The 25,158-nt window shown below is 37.2% G+C and overlaps 1 protein-coding gene across 3 annotated transcripts in view; it reads left to right on the top strand.

Annotated features, from left to right (window-relative positions):
- The window catches only part of LOC145681198 (uncharacterized), a 77,373-nt gene that overhangs the window by 18,251 nt on the left and 33,964 nt on the right, over positions 1–25,158 (top strand). The window contains exon 1 of one of the 3 annotated variants that reach the window (XM_081752698.1): positions 23,036–23,211. The exons of 1 other annotated variant lie outside the window; for it this stretch is intronic. The gene's annotated coding sequence lies outside the window, so the exon portion shown is untranslated. Of the gene's footprint in view, positions 1–23,035; positions 23,212–23,344; positions 23,537–25,158 lie in introns of those variants that run through there. One more of the 3 variants, XM_081752699.1, reaches the window with a different exon arrangement.

Here is a 25,158-nt window from a genome sequence, read left to right on the forward strand (position 1 = left end):
GAACTTTTTCCAACAAGCAAAAATTTTTAGTTCTCTTCTCATTCTTCAATGCTCTTCCAAGTATATGTTTTTCTATTCTACAATGAATATTACAGGATAGATTTTAACTCATTTAGGACTTAATGGAAATATATTCTTAGCGTGTATACTATAATGACATAGATGCTTTATTTGACAGTATATAAAGGAGGGTTGATAAGAGTCATTTCTGCCCACGAGAGTCATGCTCAGTTAAAACCACTAGCTGTTCTCTCAGCTATGCGTATACTCGTTTGGAAGCTCCTAGCTGCACTGCCAAGAATTCCACCTGGTAAAATTTCAGTTCTAAGAACTTTACATGTACCCTTGAAGCTAAAAAAATGTTATATGAGATACATAACGTTGATATCGTGATAATATGAAAAAGATTGCCTGAGACATTCCTGAGATGATTGTCCAAACAAAAATGACGCACCACAAGAGAAAAATATTTCTTCAGGTTCTTTTTTTTGTTTTTTTTAGTTTTTTTTTTAGAACAATTGACTTATGCCATATCACCCAATTGAAAGTGTAACAATTTAATTACGAAATATGTCCAAAATGCCTGAGTTGTATAAGGAAAGGTCATAAAAAAAGCTATGAATTACTCCCTTTCGGTTATTCAGAACAAATGAGTTATTCCGTATTATCACGTTACCAAAGAAACATTTACTTCGCCTGAAAGAAAACAAAACCTGAAAATCTCTACCCCTTAAGTTTCTTTTCAGAACAAGTGAGTTATTGTGTATTATCATTTTATTAATATAAGTTATATATTTATAAACAAACAAAATTGTCAAAGTCGTGCTTGATAAAATCCAGCGCCATAACTTAGATATTTTTCTTGGGGCAAGCATTAATACGCGTATTTGGCCCCCTAAAGAAAGTTGTTTCTCTAATACTTGGGCCCCATCTTTCTCTTACTCTTTATGGGTTTCCAGTAGTCTGTAAGGCCTCCCGCACGGCAAGGTCTTTGGGTCCGTTAGTTACGCCCCTTGGCCTGTTCCATACCTGGCAAATTAGTTAAGGGGACAATATTTTTAAATCTCAAAGTCATACGAATAAATATTATCTCTAGAGCCTCTAATAGTAAAATTATTTTTTGTTTTGTTTATGTAATGAAGTGAACCTATTTGATGGTTCATTTATAATTTTGTGTTCGTATCGTATATCGAGTAACAAAATATGTCTTAAAGTGGGTCAGTAAAGGGACCGACGTATGGCCAGCCGAGTCAGCAAAAATTTTCTCGGTTTTGATTGGCTGATAGAGGCCACGTGACTTTAGGCCCCGCACAGGCGGGAAATTCAAATTTTAGCCACTCCCCAGGTCACGTGGTATGATGTCATGAGTCACCCTGCGGGGAAATTCCTCATTCTCTTTTATGACCAGGATTTTTGAAATTCGTTCCCTTTTACGGGTAAAATGAGTGTTTTGATACCTGATTCTGATTGGCTGACAGATGTCACGTGATCTTAGACCCTGGGATAATTGAAATTCATTCCCTTTTATGGGTAACATGAATGCTTTCGTACCACGATACTGATTCTCTGACAGATGTCACGTGATCTTAGGCTGTGGGATTTTTTTTAAAAAATTCGTTCCATTTTACGGGTAAGATGAGTGCTTTGATATCTGATTCTGATTGGTTGATAGAGGTCACGTGATTTTAGGCTCTAGGATTTTTTAAAATTCGTTCCCTTTTACAGTTAAAACGAATGCTTTGATACCTGATTCTTATTGGTTGATAGAGGTCACGTGATCTTAGACCTTGGGATTTTGGAAATTCGGGTATCCTCTTTGATGTTGGTACTACGATACTGATTGGCTGATAGAGGTCACATGATTTTAGACCCGCCACACGGTGAACAGGTTACATGGTATAACGGGGGGGGGGGGAAGTCCCTCACTCATTTGTTTCCTTTTACGGGTAAGATTAGTGTTTTGGTACCACGATTTTGATCGGTTGATAGAAGTCACATGATCTTAGCCCCAGCCCATGCGAGATATTCAATTTTTTTTTTAGATTACGTGATATGACGGCGATCCACCCTTGACCGGGATTTTAGAATTACGTTCCCTTTTATTGTTACTGTACTGGTTATGTACTGAAGTTCACCTTAAATATTATCGTTTCCTTTTAAGGGTAAGATGGTTCTTACCTTATATGTTTACGTATGGAGATCTTGTCCTTGAATTAGTATATCTCTGAAAGGATACATTTATTTCTAACAATGGTGAAAGAAGAGTCCATCCTTATCACTTGTAGATTTCATTGTTAGAATTCTTATAACACATTGTTGTGAGTTTAAGCGATGTTTAAACGCTCTGCAAGCGCTTCATTAATGGAAACAGTGTTGCCAGATTATTTTTACCTAAACTGCTCCGATTCTTTTCGAAACGGTTCCGCAGAGTGCAAGAATTTTTAAACTAAAAAATTTTCGAACTAAAAAATTCAAAACTAAAAATTTTTACGAACTAAAAGAATTGAATCAAAATATTTTCGAACCAAAAAAATTGAAACAAAAAATTTAAAAAAAATTCGAACTAAAAATTTTGAAACTAAAAAATGTTCGAACTAAAAAATTGAAACAAAATTTTTTCGAACTAAACCAATGTTTAAAAACAAAAGTTTCGAACTAAAGATATAAATCAAATTAAAAATTTTCAAATCAAACTTTTTATCGAACTAAACTTTTAAAATTTTCAAACTAGAAATTTAAACCGAGTTTTAGAAAACTAAAAAGAAATATCCTAATAAATGTTTCTCCAGGAATCGAACTCAGTTCTTTCAAACCAAAGACGTGTATGCTAACCATTTAGCTATGAATGAATTCCGTGTTATTTGTGCTTGGTGGATTTCGAACCATGGTCCCTGAAATACTTTACGATGTGTAAAGAAAGTAACGTTTCCGTTCGTGGATTAAAATAAAATGCTGAAAGACTTCTTTGTGTGTTGACATAGAAGCACATATGATTGAAATGCAAACGTCAGCGGATATTGTATTGTATTACTTTTGTTTTACTACGAACGTGTCAGCATGATTCATGAAAAAAGGAAACATTGACATTCTCTTATTGAATATGTGGAAAATGAAATGTCGTCACAGTTAGGACAGGTAGTGACATGATCCTGGCAGAAATCATTTGGGATGATGTCGTGATCAGAATTGCGATACTAGATGTCGTAACTATTGAGAAACGTGAATGACGTCAAGATCGATTGTTACACATCGTTTTGGTTCGTGATTCATGACGAAAGCAGCATTTTGATTGGTTCGTTGTGATGTCATTTTATGATTTTCCTCGTTTCTGATTGGTTGATGTTGACGTCGTTTTCACAGCGACCTAAATAAAAATCTAAATTTCATTTTTCAAATCCTACATCACTCTCAACTGTCAAGTGAAGAAGGTGTGCTTTTTAGAAGTGTCTTTATTACTCCGACTTTTTGTTCATCGAATTTGAGGTAAGTTCAGTGAGATTTTATTTTCACACAAGATTCGAAAATCATTTTTATTTAATATTTGTGGGAACTACACATTATGATCACGAATACACTGTTTTACTTTTAGCACGAAGTATTAGGGCTATGAGAGCATTTGAAGGAATTAGTGGAATGGGAAAGTGGGAGTACCCCGAATAAACTCACGAGATCGAATCAGGAACCCCACATATTAAAAGTATCGTGTTCTCTAAAACTAAGCACGAAAAATGATATGCTTTGTTTATTTTGGTTTAGCGTCGCTTCAGTAGTGTGAGCTTATTGTTGAATCTGAGCGCCCGTCGGGAATTGAACCATGGCCAGAGATATATACGATTGGTTTTTAAAAGAATGCATTACAAAACTTCGAAAACTACGACTGAGAATAATATGGTTTGATTCCCTTTGAAACCATTGTTTTAGTTTAGCGTCCCTTAAGCTTAACGTGATATTCGAGCAACCACACGGGATTGAACCAAGGACAGAGGTGTGTACGCCAACCACTTAGTATAATTTTGAAAAGAATCTATGGTAAATTTCGAAAATTACGCATGAGAATATTATTAAATTTCAGAAAAGGATTGACAGCGCCCTGATGTGGAAAGCAAACCCACCGAGGGTTGAACCAGGCCTTCCACGTTAGAAGCATGTACGCTAACCGCTTAGCCACGATGAAAAAAGAGTGCATGAATATTTGGTTAAAAGTTTTACGCTATACAGATTTTGTTTTGACAATTACATATGCGTAACTTTAATGTTTGATGAATCTCTTAAACTTGCGAACGCATTGTTTTAGTTTAGCGTCCCTTCAGCTTAACGTGATATTTGAGCAACCACCCGGGATTGAACCAGGGCCAGAGGTGTGTACGCCAACCACTTAGCTTAGTTTTGAGAAGAATGTATAATAAATTTCGAAAAGTACGCATGAGAATATTATTAAATTTCAGAAAAGGATTGACAGCGCCCCGACATGGAAAGCAAACCCACCGAGGATTGAAACAGGGCCTTCCACGTTAGAAGCATGTATGCTAACCGCTTAGGCACAATGAAAAAAAAAAAGAGTGCATGAATATTTGGTTAAAAGTTATACACTATACAGATTTTGTTTTGACAATTACAGATGCGTAACGTTAATGCTTGGTGTATCTCTTCAATTTGCAAACGCATCATTTTAAAGTCGAGGAGAAAAATGCTTACGTGTACTTTGTCACATCTCAGCACTGTTGAAACATTCATTCATTTCATGCATTCTTTTTATCACTATAGAATGGTAGGTCAGTTATATGCTGATGCAATGGTCTCGAGTTTGATTTCCAGTATGACAGCAATAAAACACACATTTCAGTAACATAATTATTTTAAGAAAAACTTTAATTTCTAGTGCGCGTGTTTTAATAATGGGGCAGTGAGCGCCCCGCCGGGAATCAAACTCAGAACCTTTACATGAATTGGTTAGTTAACAATTTATCATGAATGTTATGATTTCATGTTTATCAGGTGATTAAGATTTTTCTTTCTTCTTTTCTTTTGTAGTAAATTCACGCTGCTCAATTCCTTTTTTCCCCATTGCATATTTCTTTTACCGTAATTGTACCTGTTTGTTTGCTTTTCCTTTTTTTAAACTATGGCTGAATCGGGTTTTACTGTTCGTAACGAAGTCACTCGTCATTATAGACGATTTGACATTCAGGGCAGATTGATGGAAGTACAATTTAACGCACCACCCGTAGGAACCGATATTATCCAATACGTGCATAATAGTTTCCAAGCGATACTGGATCATTTATTAGCCAATGTTGACATGAGACGATGGTTGGTTTATCGGCAATATCGCCACGAAATACCAATAAGCCATTTTGGGTGAGTTTTCGCCAAGCCCGAAACCCGACACTGGAGACGATATGGGCCTCGTTCGAAAGAGTTTTACAAAACAATGCATTTCTCCTCCACGAGCAATTCACCGTTCATTTTCATCGTGTGGATATTCCACGTGGCTATGGCGGTTTGCGGCAAAGAGCACTTCAAAATGAAAAGTTTTTACGTTGCAAGCGAGGGATTGTACGCGTAAAAAATCAAGATTCAGGGTGTCTGGCGTACGCCCTTGTCATTGCTATTGGCCTGAAAAAAAATACAAGAATGTAGATGGGAAACGACATAAGTAGTATAAACATCAATCGAAATGTGTTGTGGATCAAGAAGTCGATGCGTTATTGTCAAATGCAGGAGTGAATTTGGACCATGGTGCCAGTGTAAATGAAATACGACAATTCCAGCCATACTTCAAAGGATATAAAATTACTGTGTATACTAGTTTCACAGGCCATGACATCATGTATGAGGGGCCCAACGATGAAAATCACACTTGCATAAATTTGATTTGTTTGGCTGGCCATTTTGACATAATCTAATCTTTAACTGCTTGTTTTGCAACCAATTTCTACTGTGAAGCGTGCCACAAAAATATGATCAGCGTAACAGACATGTGAAAAATTGTCCTGTAACGTGCTCCAAATGTTTACAGAGACCTGCATGCGACAAGAATCAAACGCTGGTGCTGTGTAACGACTGCAATTTTCAATTTTACGTTCAAGACTGTTTTAACAATCATCGTAATGCTCCATATCATCAAGGGGAACCTGTATGTAAAATGATGAAGCAATGTACTAAATGTTACAGAGTATATTCTTTTGTACGAAGTGGACAACGCATTCATGATTTAATGAGATCTTTTGTAATGTTAATGAGATCTATTTTCCATAGTTTGCTGGCAGCAAAAAGAGAACCTAGAGGGTATGGTGGCTGGAAAGAGAGGGAGGGGGCGAGGGAGACTACAATTAATGGATGATATTAAAGCAGAAAGATCATACGCGAAGACGAAAAGGTTAGCGGAGGACCGTGGAGCATGGAAACTTCTCAGCTGCGGCAAGTGACCTGCCAATAAAGGCAGAATACCTATGATGATGATGATGATTTGTAATGTTTGTAAGAAGATTGTTCCAGGATCGCATCAATGTTTCATGCTTCCCTATCGGCAATGCTTGAAACCTGGTGTTCCATCACTCATGCACGCAAGAAAGCCTTATTGATTTTCTACTATATAGAATCCATGCAGGACAAGAACATTGACGATAATATGTTTGTACACGTTACGAATTTATTGGTTGCACAACATGTATGTTATGCATGTGTTGAAAACTATAATATCCAGCAGTCTTGCAGTACGTGTAGTTAGCGCCAGCATATTTTCCAGGGAGAGGATCCAATTTATAATTTTCTCTAGTACTTGCGGGAAAGTCGTCCCAATATAAATAGGTTTTTCTGTCTCGCTCACAACTCGAAGGGTTACGATGGACATTTTATTCTAAAGACTATGGTAGAACAATGTCAATGGAGACCTGACGTCATATTAAATGGGACCAAGATAATGAGTTTAACGTTGAATAATCTGACGTTCATTGACTCTTTGAACTTCCTGCCTATAGCATTAAGCAAATTGTCGAAAGCGTTCAATTTACCTGCAACCAAAGGCTACTTCCCGCATTTCTTCAACACCAAAGAAAATCAATCGTATATTGGACCACTTCCAGAAACGAAGTATTATGGTGCAAATGAAATGTCCGTTGAAGACAGGAACAAGTTCGTGCAGTGGTACAACGACCATCGTAATGACACGTTTGATTTCCAGAATGAAATTATCAACTATTGTATTCAAGATGTCAATGTACTGCGACAAGCATGCGTTTCGTTTATGACGTCATTTGAAGCAGAAATCAAAGTGAATCCCTTCTTGGAGATGATAACGATTGTAAGTGCTTCCAATTTTGTATTCCGCCGGAACTTTCTCAAGCCCATTACCATTGGAATTATACCGGCACATGGTTATCGATGGAGAAGTACGCAATCGATCGCTGCAATGCAATGGCTGGCCTACATTGAAAAAAACTAAGGAAGTCATGCGGCCTGCATGCGGCCCGACAAATCTTACATGCGGCCCGACAAAAAGAAGTGTTTATTGCGGGATTCCATGTTGATGGCTACTACCAAGATCCTGAGACGTTAGAGGAGCACGTCTATAAGCACGCCGACTGTTTTTATCACGGCTGTAAAGTGTGTATTACTACAGGCCGTAATCAACCCATCTACGGCAATCCAGAAGACACCATGGAATTCCCTTATGGACGAACGCAACGAAAAAATGTAAGACTGCGTGAATTGGGGTACATTGTACATGAAATGTGGGAGTGCGAATTTAAACAGTTCTTGAAACTAAATCCAGCAATGGCGACGCATCTCAAGAATCATCCGTACATGAACCGCAGACCCTTAAATCCAAGAGATAGCTTTTTTGGAGGAAGAACCAATTGTGTGAAATTGTACCATCAAGTCGACGAAAAAGCAGAAAAAAGTATTTCGATATTGTTTCGCTTTATCCGTTCATAAATAAGTGTGCTAAATACCCTGTAGGACATCCTAGAATTTATTTACAGGGTGATGAAAATATATCACCAATAAATAAAGTCAATAGTCTGATCAAAATGACGATATTGCCAAGTCGCCATCTTTATCATGGTCTCCTCCCTTATCGATGCAACAAGAAACTACTGTTTCCACTGTGTGCTGCTTGTGCCGAAGAAATGAACCCAGACCCTACAGCAACGTGTACGCACAACGATCAGGAGCGATGCCTCACTGGAACATGGGTATCATTATATATATATCGGGTGGCCCATTTTAACCTTTCCACGGAGATATCTCGATAGAACGGCTAAATATAAATGAATCCAACAAAAACTCAAATGTTAAATGCAATGGGACACACCAAATATTGTCGTTTCAGCGCCCCCAAGGTCCAACTTTAAAATTTTAAATGGAAACGTGCGTTGAGTGATATCTCGTTCGATAGATCTTCAAACACTAAACAGAGATGTGCAAAAGATTTTTCGTATCAGTCATTGTATTCAAAATGGTCGCCAAGACATGGTGCCTGTATCAGATAAAACGTCCAGTACACTAACATGAAAACGGTTTTAGATAAATGAACAGAATAAAGCTCGTATAGGAAATCACCGGGAGTTGTTGTTCGGTTATTTATTTCAACCGTTTTGATATTATTCGTACTGGGCCCTCCTGAAAGCTGGCCCTGGGGTCACCGCAACATCATTCGACGTGCACTATGCAATTTTCCTGTTTCTCTTTTTGTTCTGCTCATTTATCTCCAACCATTTTCATATTAGTAGTACTGGACGTTTTGTTTCACAAAAGAATCATGTCTAGGTTGCCATTTTGAATACGGTGACCGATATGAAAAATATTTTATCACAAGTCCATGTAGTGTTTGAAGATTATCAAATGAGGTTTCAATTTAAAATTTTAAAATCGGGCCCTTGGCCTTCGTGAAGGGCTGCCCTGATAGGCATCGGGACAACACCGTCCGATGTATCTCATTGCATTTCCTATTTGAGTTTTTGTTTTGTTCAATTGTGTTTAACGATTTTCGAGATATTTCCGTAGAATCCGTGATTATTAAAGTGTAAATCGAGACGCTACAAAGCATTTAAACTTGAATGGCAGAGCTAATTATGTGACGTTGTCTCCATTTCAGGTAGTTTTTCATTTTGACAGATGCGGACTGTTTTGAATAGTTTCAGCTCTTTCGTTTCTCGTTAAGTACGTGATTGTGACGAGACCGATATTTTTGCATGGAAGTAAAATAATGTCCCATATTGAACATTTATAAAATCAACAAAAAATCGAAAAGAAATCATGAAATTGATAATTTAATCAGAGCATGACTTTTTGTATATAAAAGTTGCATTATTTATGTTATAAATTATTTTGGACAGTAAATTTCTGTTTGTTAAATTTACGATTGAGTGATTCTCTTTAATAGAGAAAATGATTTTATATATCAACTAATGAGCATAAGTTGAGTGACAGAGCTAATTGTGTGATGTTATCTTCATTTCAGGTAGTTCTTCATTTTAACAGAAGCAGGCTTTTTTAAAAATAGATATCTCAATGTGACATAATTGACGTTTGGTTTTTGAGTAAAAGAGTGCCTGATATTGACCATTTTAGCACATCTCTCCTTTTAAGGTCACCTTATCCATCCATTATGATAGTTTGCAAACTGGTCAATAGCTTACATTTCACGCGTTGTTTAATAAATGCGATGTTTCGAATGGTGAGATCATTGACGTAGAAAACATGGAATATCTGATAATATTTATGTGTTAAAATTATCACAAATCTTGAAATAGAAGTTTGAAAATGAAATTATAAAGTTTAACGTCCCACGTAATGTCTATTAAGTTAAAGGAACCTGTTGATTAATGGATGTCAATTGTAATGGAAGAATTGATGGAATTAGAATGTGGGACAAAACGGAAATTCACTGACACATTGTTGTCCACCAGAAACTTACTTGGTGGAGGTTCGAACTAGAAACCCACTGGTAAACCATTGAATTATATATTATTATTCGTGCCATCGTGCCCCTACGAGAAGCTTCAATTATGTATTATTTTAAGTTATGATACAATTGTTGGCATAAAGTTTCTATGGAATGACAAATTAACATTAATTATAATTTTTACTATTAACACAATAATTCGTTTAAATTAAGTTTTTGTCCAGACCAGTTTTGAATTCAGGGGGTAGCCCGGGGGGAATCTCCCCCCCGAAGAAAATTCATTCCCCCCGGAGAAACAAAAAATTTCAGTCACAAAATGTAGAAATTACTTCACCCAATTATATGCTTTTCTTTCCGTGCACGTGCAGGCGAAATCCGATCTCTCAATATACATATAAATGACGCAGACCCATTCTATATAAATATTAACCCTTTATTTACTGACGGTACTTTTAAGTACATGCAGAAAGAAAATGTTATAGAAAATCATTTGTACGTTGTGTTCAAACGGTACTTCTTGGTAACGCTTCACTCTGTTTTGCAAAACGACCAACAGCTGGCTGCACGACGTAGAAGAAATATTTTCCCCGCCAAAGCCATTTTGTTTCAGCAATTCAGAAAGGGTGCCACGCAGTTTTGGCTACTAAGGATTTGAAAGGTCCTGGAGAGTTAACTAAAACAGGCAGGTGCTGAGATATTTTTTATTTTTATCAACGTACTCGGTATTCATGTATTCATTGTTTAGTTTCGGAATCCTTTGATTGTTGTGTGCGAGAAAGCCAATTGTTGTTTCTTGCCTTTGAAGTACCGACCGGGCTGGAAAGATAGATTATTGGCTCATTTTACTTGTTTTTGTGATTTTTATGGGAGAATTGAGTAAACTTCTCCACGTAATGTGAAATGTGTTTGGAACTTCTTTGAATGAATGAAGCATAGATATATCTGACTCAGATGCAAGCACTGGCGTATGTGGACAGGGGGTAGGGGGCATTCGTCTCCATGATTTTTTTATATAACATAACGTATATTTGGAAATAATCTGAAAAATGGATACCTTAATCAAGTCAAAGTAAATAGGGAATGTTCGGGAAAGCATCTGATGATCAACCTTCCCATTCTGGTCGCGCCAATAATGCACTCATTAATACAATCAAATGTTTCATTGGCGCGAACAGCAAGGTACCAGTGGGGAGAGTTTGGGACTCAATCTGATGAGCAATCACACTTCCGGTTGTGCTAGTAAATTTGTAAGTTTCTACTAGATTCCTCAATAACATTAGTCTAAATAAAATTGCTTTACGGCGCAACAGCTTGTTAGGACCAGGGCCAGCTAAGCGGCTTTTCTGCGTGGTACACGTGGTCAGTGTGCCGCTATTCCCAGCCGCTTTGAGTAACCTTCTCGACTGGTTTGATTCCGGTTTTCCTCGGCACTCATTTTCAGAGGATGAGTGAACCTCTGGGATAGTGCTCTCAACGGGTCGGATAAAGGTCCAACCCGACCCGACCTGGGACCCGAGTAGCTCTGACTTGACCCGACAAGTGACTCTAGCTGCTCTGACCTGACCCGATCCGTTTGAGAGCACTACTCTGGGACTTAAGGCCTGAGGTGGAAGGTTCCTCTAATACACCCACCGGAAATTGAACCGGGGTCGATGGATTGGCAGTCGGCCACCCTACCGACTGAGCTACAGGTTAGGCACATTTGAGTTAATAGGGCTCTAAAATTAACTTATTTGTACGATATTTATGTAATTCTCCTACGATACTAACTTTTTTTTTTTTAGAATGCTGAACATAGACGCCTGCTCCCCTCAAACGAAATCCATTTTTGCTTGGAAGAGATGGAAATGAAATGAAATATTTGAGTTTTACGTCCCACGGTTATGCTGATTAGGCTAAAGGAGACGGTGATAATGAGAAATGAGTGAAATGGTGGAATGAAGAAAGTGGGAGGAAACGGGAGAACCCCGAGGAAACCCACGAGCACGGTGTTTGTCCACCACAAAATTCACTTGGCGGGGGCTGGGATCGAACCCGGAACCCCAAGCACCAGAGGTGAACGCTCTACCACTGAGCCACCGCGCCCCACCTGGAAGAGATGGATGACAATGTTGTAACGCCTGAGGGTTCAAGCGACGAAGAAAATGAAAATCTGAGTTCTGGTCAATAGGCAAGTTCTTGTTCCAGAGAATCGCCATTACCCGAAGATAGGGAACCAGAAGTTGCTGTTCAAGATGAAGAAAGTTCGCTTCCATCGAATATTCCAATCGCAAGAAAATGGCGGAAGAAGGATGTAAGCACAACTATCCCGATTTTCACACTGCAGAAAGGTCCCATTACAGAAATATTCTATTCATTGGATACCGCTACTGATTATTTCCTGACATTTTTTGACAATAATGTCATTAATAACATCATTTACCAATCCAATTTGTATTCCGTGCAAAAACAAAGGAAGATACAGCCAATAAGTGTGGAAGAGATTTATGGGTTTCTTGGTTTCCAGTTTCTCTTGGGTACCACAGACTTCCGAAAATCAAAGACTATTGGTGCAGTGATATAGATTTATGCGTTCCAATCGTGCCAAAGTAGTCTAGGCTCAATAGAAATAGATCGAAATTAGTATTAATGTTTATACTAATTTCGACGTTATTCCTGTTGGTACTTAGGCTATCTTGTATTCAACTGTGGTTATAGTGCTGCCAAAATGTCTTGAGCCGTGGCAAAAATGCGAACTAAAGCTCACCCTCGACACACCCACGCGTTGAGCCAATAAGGGTTCAGCTGTTGCTAAACGGGAGAGAATTAGCGAAAGGGAGTGGAATTTCTTCAGTCGACAGCAGCGCTCAGAACAGGAGACTAGGTGTCAATTCAATGTGGTATATCTATAGTAAATGTCTACATTCATTTCTAAGTGGTAATAAAGCTCAGTTGTTCACTTACAATGTCATATTTTACTTAAAAAATCACAAAACAAAGAGTTAAAACATTTTCTTGTATACTGTGCATTTTGTGAAAAATGACATTTCTGACCTGACGGTACTTTTGAGTCAAAGGGACCGCCAAAAAATCAGGAAAGATTTTTTTTTCAATTGTTGCGCTAAAATATTTTATTTTACTCCAATTCAATCAAAAAGCACTAAGGAGATCATGTCTAGCTTTATTGGTTCATAATGTCGTAAATAAAGGGTTAAACATGTAACATCTAAGATAGAATACCAAATAGTCAATAAAACTTGTATTTCTTAACGCTATGACCGAGTTTGACAGAACATGAAATTGTTAACTGTTGAAGAAAGGTTTGTATTTTAGTAGGTACTATACTCTCGCCCTATATTATATATTAGTAGGTAGCACTAGCACAGATTGAGATAGGAAAGGAAAGATAGGGAAGATCTTTCGATCATTCCATATTATATCTGATGTCAGCAGACTTCAGTTCTTGAAAATGTACAGTTCTTGCGTTATTTGAAATAGAGCGCCTAAATCCTATTTCTCGCATCGGAAGTAACAGACATAAATGTGATTTATGATTGTTAAAGTAAACACAGCTTTCTTTAATTAAAAATAAGTCAGTTAAAGGGTGAGATTCAGAGGTCGTCATTTAGAGGGATCAGGGAGGAACAGTTATCCCTCCTGGGTTAGAGATTTATATAGAATTTATCAATATGATAGTAGTATATAAGTGGAAGATTGCTATTGAAGGTGATGAAGATCCTGCTTAGTGCCATGCCATGGGGGAGGGGCAAGCGGGGCGCCGAAGTAAGGGGCGCAAAATTCGTTAGGGAAAAAGAAAGGAAAACAAGGAAAGAAAAACAGAGGAGTGAAACACAGTACAAAATGAAAGGAAGAAAAGAATAAAAAGTGTTCAAAATCAAGGAAAAGCAGGGTTTACTTTTTAAGATTTTCTTACCTTTCGCGGCTGGTCTGTTGACCTCACTCATATATACGTTGGTGCCATCGTATACTCTCGCGCCAAGCGCTGATTTTCCACGGCACGGCACTAATCCTACTGAAGATTTCGTAAACTAAACTATACCAAGGCTAATATGCTTGATTTAGAATCAGAAGTGTGAGAAAGAATGATCGCTTTTTGTTAAGATATTCCTATGTATGTTTGTTTTAGGACAAAAAATATTTGAGTTAATTTAAATCTTTTTAAAAACTTCTACATTAGTAACAAAAAGTAACTACTGAATATAGGAAATAATAACAAAAATAGCTACTGTAAGGTCCGTTACACAGTGAAGCGGAGCTACGCGCTACGCGCCACGTGATTACATACAAAATTCTCCTCAGTCAGTGTTGCGAGTCAACATGAGTAAGATCGAAAGGACAATACTGGCTTCTTATTATCTCTGTAAGAAGAGAAAACGAACACAGAAAAATGGGCGGTTCCAAAGTCACCCCTTAGTTACTCAGAGAATATTGAAGGGAGCTTTTGTGACTGTGTGTGTAGGTTTGCGACAAAATGAGAAAAAGTTCTTCAATTATTTTCGCATGTCAGTCCGGTCGTTCGATGAATTAATTGGAAAAATTGCGAATCTCAGGATTTTTGTATTCTACGCAAGCGGGATCCCACAAACATGGTCTTAATTCAACTTCTGTAATAAGTCTTTCTGGATCAATCTCCATTTTGGTTTTGCTACTATGCACCTTGCTCTTTACATTTTAAAGGGAAGTTGCTGCTCCGCGCGCGGAGTTCCGCTTGACTATGTAAGCACCTATTTGCTCAATGGCCCTATCCGCCTCGCGGAGGACAGAACGCGGATAGAGCCACGCGGAGGCTGCTCCGCGTGACTATGTATGCATCCATAAGAAACAATAAATAATCTTGTCACGCGGGACTCCGCGTGCGGAGCTCTGCGTGACTGTGTAACGGACCTAAATAGCAGTTAAACTTTTGTGTAAAATATTTTTGTCAGTCTTTATTTAATGTTCTAGATAAAATTAAACGATTGTTTTTTTTTAAAATTATAATCTCGCATTGAATATTTATCAGCAATTAGTCTCAATATTAGGTAAGATGTGCATGTGAATGGAATTGTTAAATATGCTGCTTTCTTGCAAAAATACAGAAAAACAACCCTTCTCCCCGAGGAGTTGACATTCCCCCCGGGTGAAAATGTCTGAATTCAACACTGGTCCAGACCCTTGGTGTTTTCCAATAACAATAAAATTTATTCTGACCACTAAAGAACATCACTAAGAAAGAGTTAAATGTCCAACGCTAAAAACTGCTGTCATTGAAGACAATTCACCATTGTCTGTGAAAATAATCTATTACCATGGATCTTATAATCTCGTGATTCTAAAGGCCTGCATTTGATATGGAACATATATAGGAAAGGAGTGTCTAATAATATGTGCTTGGTGTGGGTTTCTGTCACCACGGCATGGCGCTTCCTCAGGTTGCAGATTGAGGAGAAGGCCTCTAGATATAAAGGTTAGCTGCGAATTTACTGAATAAGCAGTCGCGGACAGACGACTACGAGTGGTCCTCCAGTTTGGGGGTTTGGATAAGGCTAACAACCTCATCCTGCAAAAAAAGACAATTGTTCAGAAATATTCACAAAAGACTCGGACAAGGACTGATAACTTGGCACGACCTCAGCAAAAGAAAATGAACATGAAATTTGGAACATGGAATATTAGAAGTCTTTATAGGGCAGGCGCGTTAAAATCCGCAACGAGTGAGTTAGAAAAATACAGGATGGACCTAGTAGGACTTCGGAACTGGGTTTTTCGTTCAGAAACGAATATTACCAGCAATTAAACGGGTTGAATTCGTTACTGACAGACTTTCTTTTATTACTCTTAAGGGACAGTGGTGTGATATTATTGTTTTAAATGTACATGCACCAACTGAAGATAAGGATGACGATATAAAGGACAGTTTTTACGTAGAAGTAGAACGGATATTTGACCAACTCCCGCGATACCATATGGAAATTCTATTATTGGATTTCAATGCGAAGGCAGGACAAGAGGATATTTTCAAACCGATTATAGGGAACTAAAGTCTGCATAAGGAAAGTAATGACAAAGGTGTTAGACTCGTGAACTTTGCAACATCCGAAAACCTAATCATGAAGAGTACAAAATTTCCACATCGCGACGTTCATAAATACACTTGGACATCACCAGACGGAAAAACACATAATCAAATTGATCACGTTATAGTAGAAGAAGGCAATCTAGCATAATTGATGTCCTGTCGTTTAGAGGGGATGATTGTGACACTGATCACTACCTGGTTGCTGCGATCATACGAGAGAAATTATCGTTGAATAAAGGTAATATTCAATGTCCGAAAACGGAGGGATTTAATTTAAAGAAATTAGAAGAGAGCCAGGTAAGAGAGAAATACCAGATTGTAGTTTCGAATAGATTCTCGGAGTGCATTAGTGTTGAGGATACTTGGATTGAAATTAGAGATAGCATTAAAATTTCAGAAAAAAAAGGATACGAGGAAATACGTAGTAACAAACCATGGTTCGACCAGGAATTATTAAACTAGCAGAGAAGAGAAAACAGGCAAAATTACGCTGCCTATAAAATCCGAATGATATAACTACACAAAATTTCGCAGATACCAGGAGGGAAACTTCCAAAACTTTTAGAAGAAAGAAAAGCTTTTTTTGAAAACTAAAATTAAGGAACTTGAAGATAATAGTAAAAATAAAAATATTCCGGACATGTATAAGGAGATCAGCGAATTTAAGAAAGGCTATCTACCTCGTGCTTATATATTAAAGAAATAGGACGGTACAATTCCCACTGATACAAATAGCCTCTCAAATAGATGGAATGATTTCTTTGGAGATCTGCTTAACACGCAGCCAAAAACTAATGTGCGTGGAGAAAAGAGATACATACCGCAGAACCGTATATTCCAGAACTCAACCGAATAGAAGTAGAAACGGCTATAAAGAAATTAAAGAAACACAAATCTCCGGGTGTAGATGTAATTCCGCCTGAGTTAATTTATGCTGGAGGTGAAAAATTGTGGAACAATATACACAAACTCATTCTCCTTATCTGGAACAAGGAAGAATTGCCACAAGAGTGGAAAGAATCAATCATTGTTCTAATTCACAAGAAGGGCGACAAAACTGACTAATAATTATGGAGGCATTTCTCCTGTCAGCATTCTATGAAATCCTTACAAATATTCTATTAGCAAGACTGACGCCCTACGCAGATGAAATTATTGGAGATTATCAGTGCGGATTTAGACGAAATCGATCAAGTGTCGACCAAATATTTACCATTCGCCAAACACTCGAAAAAAATGGGAACACAATAAACCGGTACATCAACTATTTATTGATTTTAGAAAGGCGTACGACTCGGTTACGAGAGAAACATTATACAACGTTCTTACATAACTTGGAATACCGAGAAAGCTAATTAGATTAATTAATATATGTTTAAATGAATCCCAAAGTAAAACCCGGGTAGGAAAATTTTTGTCCACTTGCTTTCACGTCGAAAATGGCCTGAAACATGGAGATGCGTTGTCGCCATTATTTTTTAACTTCGTTCTGGAATACGCTATAAGGAAAATCAAAGATAGCAACCAAGGCCTAGAGCTGAACGGTATTCATCAGGTTATGGCATATGCTGATGATGTAAATTTAATAAGGGATGATAGGAGAACAATAGAAAGAAATGCAGAGATCTTATTAAACGCTTGCATGGACATGGGTTTAGAAGTAAATGCAGAGAAAACTTAGTACATGAAAGTACTAAATAAAACTTTCGATAAAGTGGACACCTTTAAATATCTAGGATCAATAGTAACAGAGGAAAATCATATTCGCGAAGAAATTAAATGTCGACTAAAAGTACGGAAGTCGTGTTACTAGTATGTTCAAAATCTCTTGTCGTCGCGAATTCTGTCGAAAAATTGGAAACTTAAAATATACAAAAACATAATCGTGCCTGTTTTTCTGTATGGTTGCGGAGCATGGTCGCTTAGTCTGAGGGAAGAGCATAGACTGAAAGTATTTGAGAACAAGATCCTTAGACAAATATTGGAACCCAAGAGAACGGGAATGGGAAATGGTGGAAACCTCATGATGAGGAACTACATAATTTATACGCTTTACCCAACATTGTTTGGGTCGTCAAGTCTAGGAGGCTTAGGTTGGCGGGTCATGTAGCTAGAATGGAAGAAAGTACAAACACTTTCAAAGTCTTGACTGGAAGACGAATCGGAAAACGACCATTAGACAGACCTAGGCGCAGATGGGAGGACAATATTAAATGGATCTCGCAGAGTTAGGAATACAGAGTAGAAACTGGATCCAATTGACTAAGGATAGAAGTCAGTGAAGAGCTTTTGTGAACGCGGCATTGAACCTCTGGGTTCCATAGGCCATAGAGTTAGTTAGTTAGTTAGGGCCTTATGCATTGTCGTTTTGACGTCTGATTAACGACATACTACGGGTTTGACTAGCGGATGGTTATCAAAATTGTATTCAGAGTCTCTGATTAGGACGTAATATTGGACGAAGTTAATCTCATGTGACTAATTAATCTAGATCAGTGACTAATCTTTTACCCTCGGTTTAGCCCGTGCGATACAACATTTCGTATTTCGTAATTCATGTATTTTCGTTTTTACAGACTACGCATGCGCTCACCTACTTTTCCGTAGTTGCCACATTTATTTTACTCACCGATGCATTGGGGTTCTATAAGTTAGTCACACCCAAATCATCATTTTAGTTGTACTGAAAGTAGACTCTCAATGCCAAAAGGTGCACCTTCTTTCGTAAAGAGTTAGTATTCTTACTAACTAGACTGTGACTAAACTTCGATTAACGAATTCGCTCTGAATACAGCCCTTAATGTCTAATATTAATATTTGCATTTTGAAATTATGCAAATTTTTGAAATAAAAGGTTGAAAAATTAGTATACTAATAATCAGGGCTAAAAATATGTCTTGAAAGGTAGGGGGCGCATGACGTCACGCTGTACCCCGTGTCTATCTTCAGTGGCGGCGCTTGGCTCGTAATAGTAGGAGACAAGGGGAAGGCAAGAAAAAAGATTGGGGATGCTAGGTAACCACACTGTTTTGGTTTGACGATTATTATTATTAGTCTACTATCATTATTTAATTCTGAGGCTTCTTCCAATCCAATTTATTTATGATTGCACTGCTTTATGCTTGTGGGTAGTAAATGAGCATCGGCACGTTTCTGGACACACTTTAATGTAAGCGCAACACAGAAACATAAACTTACAAACAAATATTGAAAGAAGCATATCATACACATACAATAAAGTGAATTGTAAATGTTGAAAGCACGTATGCCCAAAGTATATGTGCTTAAAACTGCAGTCATGTCCAAAATGATTGTCGCATGTCTATAAATATGTTATTGTACGAATACTATATAATTTGATAACGATTCCCTGTATTTCTTACAATGTTAGTATGTATATAATCGGCAAAGATATGTATGTGGTAAATTTCATGAGAAAAGAGCAGTAAATAAGAACAATATTACGCATAAATCTTTCTTCTTCATTTACCAACTTTTTGTTTTACTCATTCTAATATACGTATTTATAATTCTTTTCCTGTGAAATTTACCACAAAATACATTTCCCAGTTATACACATAGTAACAGTATTAACTTTATTACACACATGTGGCTGCAGTTTATCAATAGTTATCATTAGACGTACAGTAAGTACAAAGGGATTATAAAATGTTCAACGTAAAACATGGAAATACTCAGTGGTTAGCCATACTCAGAAGAATTTATTTAATTAGAGATCAGAACCTGCATTAAACAATGCGATAATGAATAAAAGAAGCTTCTATATCTATCAATATGTAAATGAAGAATGAAGATTTCAGTGTCATATAGATTTCAGTGGCAAATTCTACAGCAGTAGCTCGTGATCAGGAGTTCACCGGTTGCACGTAGAAAAATGGGGGGTCGAAGGAGGGGTAAGAAAAAAATATTGGTGTGGTGGTAGCACCTCCTCGCCTTCTGTAGGGCCACCACTGTCAATTGTATTTTTTTATATGAAGTGGAAGGTCGCCATACATATTTTTTCGGAGACTCCCCGCATTCCCCCACACTTTACTGCTGCTTATTATGTGATTGTTGTTATAAAGTTTCTAGTAGATGACATATGAACACTTAATTTAGATACCCGGTAGATTAAGTATGTACACTTGCACTTGTGTATCGCAAAGTAATAGATATTAGTGTAGAACAAGTAACCTTCTCATGTCGTCTAATAACGACTATATGAATAATTTTATTCAGATTGTGTGTTTCTTAAATATATATATTGAACTGGAATCACGGCGAGCAAGGGCGTCTATTTCTCTGTAACATTGGAGATGGGTCATTCGTATGTGTGTTTTGTTGCAGACAAGGGTCTAAGAAGGCTTTTATGAGGTTATTATGAGAAATTGAATTCAAGATATGTAAAATATTGTATATTCATTAAAATATATATTCATAAAACACATGGGACATTGGGAAGCCCAGGCCCCTCAGAATTGGCGTCCTTGACGGCGAGTCACGTTGAATTTTTATGCTAGAGACATTAAACGGCTTAATTGGGTTCTTAATGCAGTATTGTTATTAAATTGTATTGAATGATGCATTAAGACTAATTTAAAAGAGTATAACGATTTCAATTTGTTATTGTTAACTTTAGGATCATTAACCACCTGATGGGTTTCCCGATATTAATAAGAAATATTCATAAAACTGAAGGCCATCGGTTAAAAAAAAATAATTGTGTAACACTAATTCATGCTGAGGCTCCTTCAGTGTCTGCAAATATTCTGCGTACAGTAACGCAACACACACAAAAAAGTAAAATGTCATTGACTACTATCTCCATTATCGTAATATTCTATTTGCGTTTATGCAAACCGTTAGCGAAATTGTCCGTTGTCTTTCCAAAATAATTTTTCATTGACACCGAAAAAAATTATACTGTACAATTGAAGTTTAAATGGAGTATGATATTAATGAAAACATGTTTTTATTTTAGGCAACGTAACTGTTATCATAAATGTTTTGAATTGTATCGCAAGTATAGCGTTGCTATAACGCAATCAATTACTGAAAGTCTCCATTGCTATTACACAGTCTTCTATCGGGACCAAATAATTTATATCGTCCTGGCACCTTGCGTCTGTGTGAGTTAGTGATGGGCAAAATGGTTCATTTCGGAGAATCGATTCATTTAGTCTGATTCAGTGAAATGATTCGATCATTTAATTCGTTCATATGAATTGGTTGTTAGCGCATTCCCTTCGCGCAAGTGAATTGGTTGGGAATGATTCGCTCATTGAATCAGTTAGGTTTCCGCGCATCTATTTTGCGCAGATGAATTATTCGATCATATGAATTGGTTGGGAATGATTCGCTCATTGAATCAGTTAGGTTTTCGCGCATCTATTTTGCGCAGATGAATTATTCGATCATATGAATTGAGTGGGAATTATTCGATCCTATGAATCGCTTGGGCTACTGCATTGCTTTTCTGCGCAACTTAATAAATTCCTTGTGAGGAGAGGAAGTACACCAGATGACACGGCCATCGTTGCATTGGGGTGAGTGGTGGCTCGGTGCTATTATGAAGTTTCAATAATATGGTGTTGCTCTGCTCCCATTGTTGTTATTTTTGCATCTTGTTTTGATATTACGGCTTGAGGCAAAAACTAACACTGTTGCAATCTCCACGTTTTTTCTGCCAATTTCAGTTCTCGAGGAAGTACTTTGATGAAATATACTCCATAAAATTTTCACGGGATACTAGCAGTTTTAAGAATATATTTGTAACTTCTTGTTGTCGTACATATTAATATGGGGAAAAATATAGAGTCCTAAGTGCAATGTATAGGCTACATTCATGTTTTTGGTTTTAAATACAAAAGTACTATGCAATGAGTCCGTAGTAGTATATTCATTTCTGATGCGTATTATTTCCCCAGGTACACTTTGTAAAGTACACATTATGTTAATGAATTTTATTCTGTTGTTACGTCTTACAGTTTTGCACTATAGGCTAAAGAAGAGACGGATGATTAATTAAAGTAAATTGTTATCTTGCAATCCATTCTATTCTATCCTGAGGTCACCGTGGCTCACTGATAAAGCTGTTACCTCCGGTGTGTGGGGTTCTTGGTTTGATCCACTGCTAAATAAGTTTGTTGTGTACATCATGATGTCGGTGGGTTTTGTCGGGTACTCCCGTTTCCTCCCACACTCTCATTCCACCTATTCGTCCATAATCATTTACTTGCCTTAATCATTCGTTTTCCTTAGATTAATGGACATAAACGTGGAATGTTAAACTGCAAAATTTCTATTTTGTCCTATTACATTCTAAAATATGTTCTATTTTATTCTTGACTGGCAAAAAATAATGATCTTTTTGAATTCTTTTGAGCTAGAGAAGAAAGGGAGTTAACACATCAAAATATACTTAATATTATTGTGATCATTTTATAAGGTTTCCCTCTGGGAGATATTGAGTAAACGCAGAATGAAATGAAATGTTAAAAACTTTTACGTTCCATGGTTATCTTCGTCGAGACTAAAGGAAACGATGATGATGAGGATGAATGAAATGGTGAAATGAAGGAAGTGAGCGAAAACGAGAGAACTCAGAGAAAACCCACACATATGGTGTTTGTCCACCATAAAGCCCATTTGGCGTAAATAGGAGAAAATCAGGGACCGCAAGCAACAGAAAAGTTTATTTTGAAAGTAATCTGCTTCTAACAACGCGGCTTCCTCTCTTCGCAAGAAGCAACCCTACCACGCAGGATGAAAAAAAAAAAAAAAAAAAAAAAACGCACGCCATCTACGAAAGCAGGAAGAAAAAACACGCGTACGGTTTTCTTTCTTTTACCATTCCCCGTGAACTGTAAGCGCATTTGCAGAAGCAACCCTATAAATTCTCACACAAGCTGGCACTTTGTGATTCTCAATTCATTTCGATCACGGCAAGCAATTCAGTGGAAAGTACAAATGATTCATTAGAAGAATCGATTCATTTCTAGCAAGAATCATAATTCATTTGATTCACGCCATGATTCGTTCATAATGATCGAATCGTTCATGATCGACACAACACTAGTGTGAGTCTTTCTCTTGAAACTGAAAGTCGTTCTCTGGTATGATGAGTTAAAATCTTTTATGCTACAGTTTATATTATCATACATACTATATTAAAAGCCGGGTTAAGTTTAGAGTTGCCCTTCCGTTTTTTATAAAAATTAGGAAAATTTACAGGAGAGATGAGGTAAGAAATGATTTCAAGTTCTTATCTGATGTTTGTGTGTGTAAGTTTGGCAATAAAGTTATGCTTACTACGAGAAAAGATGTGGAAGTGGGTACTATTTTTAAGACGCGGAAGGTTCGATGATTCAGCGGCATACCCATTTTATGTCGAGAACAGAAAGCAACGAATCCGTTCCTATTTCTACAACAACTACTACTGCTTATACAATGGATCTGTATAGTAAAACTGCATATTTTAATGTGTTTACTGATTTTTGGTGGTTGGAAACTGGAGGGACAACTCTACATTTAAGCGAAAACTCCTATTGTCAGTGCCGCTCCAGCTGGTATTCTCAAAAACAAAAATTACACTATTAATTTTACCAAAATGGATCAAAATTTCTTTAATTTCAAGCTAACTCGTTCCTACCCAAATCCTACTTGCCTCTATCATATTCTACTAGCAGGATTCTAGAACACAGGTCCCCCTTTCCATTTAGTTGTAATAAAGACCGAAAACAACGTGCCCTGCGGAGCTCTATCCCGCCTTCACTCGCTCACGCTCGCTCGGCAATACTATTTGAAATTAATATTAAACTTTGGTACAGAAAAGAGCATTTATTCCGAACTGGGGCGTCCGCTTTCGCGACGTGTTTTCGCTGTTATCTCTTTTCCACAGTTTCTGCAATTTGTTATTGGGTTTATTAATCCGTGCTCTTCACAACTTTTAAAAGATTTTGCTCGTTATCAACGTATTGCTTCACAAGTGTTAAAACTGTTGGTTCATTGCCCTTGTACATTCCCATGTTGATAACATAAATGCTCGTTTCTTTCCCACAATGCATCTGTTCAGTTACCTTGCGCCGAGTACTTCCCTCCGCTCGTCGTATAGTTCCATGTTTATAACCGCTTACAACAAATAAACAGATTTTTTGATACTCTTATATATTATGAAGCACACAAACGATCAAATTATCTATATCTTTCCTGTAAATATAAAAAAAAAATTGCTGGAAGTGGACTCCCAACTTTGGAACTTAAACCCAGAAAGGAATCAACCTAGCTGCTAACCTATGTAGGGAGGACCTGTGTTCTAGAACCTTTCCTATTCTACTCTATCCTAGTTTACTATACTTTTTTAAAGCAGTCCTACTTTTCGATTCGCAGGTGGGGCGTGTATTGTCAAGTTTTCCCAATTCTCCATATCAGCCATAGATAAAACGAGTTTTTATTTGTTGGTAGGATCTATATCTGGGACAACAATGTCTTTAACCGGTAGTGATTTTAGAGGAAAAAGAAGAAAATATGCTAACTTGAGTTGGTATAATTTCTAAATTCACAATGTGCCAACGTGTATTTGTATATAAATGAAGTATATGTTTTACGCATAAATTTCTTATTTCATACAGTTTTTCTCATTGTAGCCTACATATTTTTTTCCGTGTCGTATGAGAAGATCCTACTTAACATTGATGAAACTCACAGGATCCACCAGAAATAATTGTTGAAACAAATAAATACTCTTACGACTTGCGTTTAAATATTCGGTCCAATAAAAGGAGATTGAATGCAAAATAGACAAATGAATCTGTTATGTACCAAAGAGTATGAATGTTATGTACCTAAGTTACATAGTGCGAATCTGGTAGAGCCCCGCCGAAGTTCGCTTGCACGTCCGTAGGACCATGGGCATCAAAAACACTGCATTTGCTTATAAGCGATAAAAGTGGTAAATCGCGACAAAGGCATTCCCATTTTTTTAAACCTTGATATTTATTTGATGGAGGGCAGGATTTGCGTAGAATCATGAAAAGAGTTATAATTTCGCTAATTTATATTAATGCTATATTTGATTAGTTTCTATACATTTGGCCTCTTTCGTCTAGATGACCTTTCTTCTATATTAAAGCAGTTAGGTTTCTAAACCTAGATACGGAAAAATTATGTATCATACAGCACATGAAGGTTT

Source organism: Thermobia domestica, chromosome 3 (assembly GCF_964235325.1).
Source record: "Thermobia domestica chromosome 3, izTheDome1.hap1.1, whole genome shotgun sequence".
Classification (NCBI taxonomy): Eukaryota; Metazoa; Arthropoda; class Insecta; order Zygentoma; family Lepismatidae; genus Thermobia; species Thermobia domestica.